This window comes from Sorex araneus, chromosome X, assembly GCF_027595985.1.
Source record: "Sorex araneus isolate mSorAra2 chromosome X, mSorAra2.pri, whole genome shotgun sequence".
NCBI lineage: Eukaryota > Metazoa > Chordata > Mammalia > Eulipotyphla > Soricidae > Sorex > Sorex araneus.
This window is the reverse complement of record NC_073313.1, coordinates 226895413-226899707: the sequence shown is the minus strand read 5'-3', so window position 1 is coordinate 226899707 and position 4295 is coordinate 226895413. Positions and strand designations below refer to the sequence as shown.

Sequence of the window (4295 nt, the reverse complement as noted above, 5' to 3'; positions counted from 1 at the left end):
GCCCAGTCCCAATCCGAAAAGGTTTGGAGATCTCAGTCCCGGGTCTCACACACCTGGGTTCCTCTGCTGGTCCCTTCATGCGTGAGGCTCATTCCGAATGCGTGGAGAGTGGCCTTGAGCATGGCTGTGGCTGGGTTACAGAGGTCTTCAACTGTCAAGGCTCTGTATGGGGTGGGGAGTGAAAGGCAACCCATCCCCTCCGAGGGGCCCCAGTGAAGACAGCCAGGTGAAGGGGTCAAGAGACTCTGCATCACTCTCTTCCGAGAGCTTGGATTTATAGTCTCTAGATGTTGGCCGTGGGTGAGATTACACGGTGCTGGGGGCAGTTTTTGGGTGTGGCTGCCAAGCTACTGGAAAATGGGAGGTCTGTGTTTAGAGAAGGCCCCGTCACAATCCGAGCAGGCTTGGAGATCTCAGCCCTGGATCTTGTACACTTGGGTTCCTCTGCTGATCCCTTTATGCGTGAGACTCGTCTGAACGTGTGGAGAGCCTTGAGCATGGCTGTGGCTGGGTTCTGGAGGTCTTCAACTATCAAGGCTCTGTTGATGGTGTGGAGAGAAAGGCAACCCGCCCCCTCCATAAGGATTATTGGTTATATAGGAAAAATATGTGTCTACTTTTTGCAAGACTACTATAGTTCTGTAACTAATACACAGTAAGAATGTACTATGTCTTGCTGTTGATAAAATCTAAACTATTAATGTCCCAAATGTTAAACCTAGACAGACTAAAGACTTTGATGTTAGATAAAATGCATAAAACACATAGAAGAAGACATATGCAAAACACTCAGACCAACAGAATAGATTTGATAGCCCAGTAAAAAACCCTCATACATACAGAGATAGTTGATTTCTGAGAGAAGGCAAGAACATACAATGAACAATGGAAATCCTTTTCAACAAATGTTGTTTGGACAACTGAATAACCGCATGCAAAAATTAATTATTTAATTAAAAAGATAGAAAAAATTGGGAACCATCTCTCCCATACTATGTACACAACTTAAACTCAAAATGAATGAAAAGTTTGATTTTAGATCTGAATCCTAAAAATTCCTGAAAGGAAATATAGGTAGGGCTGGAGAGATCGTATTGGCTTTAGGCACTTGTCTTGCAAGTGGCTAACTCAGGTTTGCCCCCCTGTACCACGTATGGTTCCTCAAGTACTATCAGAAACGATTCATGGATAGAGAGCCAGAGTAAGCCCTGAGTATAGCTGGGTGTGGCACAATCTACACCCTTTGCCCCAAAGAAAACATAAATAAAAGACTCCATGATACTTACTTCAGTGTTGTCTTTGTGTGTGTGTGTGTGGTGTGTGTGTGAGAAAGAGAGAAAGAGAGAGAGAGAGAGTAGTTGAACATTCAGGTACTTTACTAAGTTAATTCTGTTTATAGAGTGCACTGTTACTTCTCAGTAAACACTTCCTTTCTTATTTCCTGTCCTCAATTCTTTAAGGTTTAGAAAGAGCTGGACTGAACCTATTACAGGCAACATTTCCTCAGCCTGAGAACCATGGCTCCCAGAAAATCCTCTCCCAGTGGTGAAGACTATTTGGGCTCAGGGTTAGGGCAGCTGATAGGACCCTAATGTGCCTTGCAGGAAATCGTGCAGATTTTATCAGTCGTGACTTTTCCTGGGCACTCACTACTGATGATCAAAATGCTTTAAATGGTAATTTGTTTTCAAAATAAATGGAACCTAGTTCTTAACTCCATTTTTGGCGATAAGTTTTGGTAATATTATATCAATAATTTAGAAAGCCAAATCAACTTTTTAAAATGTGAAACTATATGAGCCTGAATTCCAAAAACACATATTTTTTAAATGTGGTAAGAAAATAATGATGTGTCTATGTTTCTAAATATCACTTATGAATTAGAGAAAATTTTGTCTGAAACTGAAATAAGGGAATTGTTTACATATTAGAATGCAAACATATTACAAAGTAGAAGTGTTTGCCATAAAAGTAAAATAAAAACTCTACCTTTCTTAAAACAGAAGATATGGAAATCTCTAAAATAATGTATTTCAATTCTGATGCATATTTAAAGTATCTTATAGTTTAAATAGCAATTTGGAGTCCTATAGATGCTGGATTTGAAAAAAAACAAATGGACTCATTATTATGAATATATAAGAATTATGTCTCTATGCGGGGCAGAAGTGATAGTATAAGGATTAGGGATTTTGCCTTGAATGCGACTGACCTGTTTGATCTCTCGAATCTCATATGGTCCCCTGAGCATCACTAGGAGTAATTTTTGAATGCAGAACCAGGAATAAACCTTGAGCCTTTCCAGGTATAACGCTACCCCGAAAAAATCACGTCTATGTATGATGGAATATTTATTTTTATCCAGAATTTATAAAATAAAAGAGAAAGCTTTGGTCTTAAGTTTATAATTTAATTATCTCTAAATTGAAATTTATCATGAGTAGTCAATCTTAACTACATAGACTCTTAATTACAGTAATAGTAGTGTTAACAATTATTATGGGTAATGATTTACAAATTAGCATTAGCAGCTAATTTATTCAATTGTCATGTATTTGTTTTCCTTAAATATTTGCTCTTCAGAGAAACTTTTCTGTTTAGTTGCTTGAGGTAATGCTCCCAATATAATTAATACTGTAGCACTGTCATCTCATTGTTCATTGATTTGCTCTAGCAGGCACCAGTAATGTCTCCATTGTGAGACTTGTTACTGTTTTGGGTATATCGATTATGCCATGGATAGCTTGCCAGGCTCTGCTGTGTGTGCAGGATACTCTCAGTAGCTTGTTGGACTCTCCGAGAGGGACAAAAAAATCAAACCAAGTCTGCTGTGTGCAAGGCAAACACCCTACCCACTGTCCTATTGCTCCTTTGCAAGAAAATAAAAAGAGAAATTAATGCTAATGCATGACAAGCTTTATTACAAACAGGTCACAGTAATGAGTTAGTAATAGTATAAAATTACAAATGTAAATTTAATTTTTTTTAAATTTAAAGTATTCAAAAACTTGCATTACCCAATTCTCTGGTTACATGAGAAAATGATCAGTTCAGTCAATATGATAGCTGCATTATTAATTGAAAAACATGCTACACAAATATCAGGCAGAGTTTGTTGCTTTGACATTAATACACAAAAAATTATTCAGTTATATTAACTATTAATTATGTCTTGGCTACATGCAAGATTCTAGCATGTAGACTTTGCCCTTTAGTAAACTAGATGCATGTAGAAATTTTATAAAATAATTTTATTTGGTTAAGGATATATGCAAAAAATAAAAAATTGACATTACTGGTAATTGCAGATTTCCTCAAATTTTAGTAGTCATCGACTTTTTTTTTTTTTTTTTTTGCTTTTTGGGTCACACCCAGCGACGCTCAGGGGTTACTCCTGGCTCTGCACTCAGGAATTACTCCTGGCGGTGCTTGGGGGACCATATGGGATGCCGGGGATCGAACCCGGGTCAGCCGCGTGCAAGGCAAACGCCCTACCCGCTGTGCTATCGCTCCGGCCCCAGTCATCGACTTTTTGACCTAGAAATAATATCTGAGACATCAATCCCTTATCTGTCCAATTTCATCACTCAGTCTCACCCCCACCCTTCATCATTCTGTGTTGGTCTCTCATAACTCTAACTTCACTTAGCACGATACTCCGATTTCTCTCCCCACCTTCCCACCTCCACCCCATCCTCGACATCTGTGGAGAATGTGAATGTAGTCCAAAACTACCACAAATTATGCATATGGTTTCCCATGCTTTGGGAAATCTCAGGGGTCAGCATATCCATTTCAGAAGTGCAATAAAAAAGCCTTGCCCTGGGAAAACCACCTTAAAGATAATGATATTTGCACTGCCATGTAAGTATTATTGCATGATTTTATATCACATGGCCTTTTTTGAAGGCCAAGTGATATTCCATTATGTGTATACACCATAGTTTTCTTTATTCAGTCATCAGTCCTTGGACACTTGGACTGCTTCCAGATTTGGGCTATCGTGGATAGTGCTGCAAGAAAAATGGGGTTGCAATTGTCTTTTCTCCATTGTGATCTTGGGCCCTTGAGCAAGTTTTCAAGAAGTGGCATTGCTAGGTCAAATAAGAGCTCAATTCTAAGTTTTTTAAGCAAGGTCTCTATTGTTTTTAGAAAGGCTGAACCAGTCCACAAGTGTTCAACCTGGAGGAAGAGAGGAGACTAAATACAGTAAAGTGTTATGCATGAAACCCTATTGGCAACAGTACTGGAAACCACAGTGTCAAAGTTAAAAAAAAAATTCCTTTCATAGAGGC

The 4295-nt window shown here is 38.6% G+C and overlaps 1 non-coding gene across 1 annotated transcript; it reads right to left on the bottom strand.

The window, feature by feature from the left end:
- Nucleotides 1–3703: 3703 nt before the first annotated feature.
- Nucleotides 3704–3872, bottom strand: LOC129400269 (U1 spliceosomal RNA). The gene has a single exon (XR_008627575.1). It is a non-coding gene; the product is annotated as a U1 spliceosomal RNA (small nuclear RNA).
- Between the last annotated feature and the right edge of the window lie 423 nt (nt 3873–4295).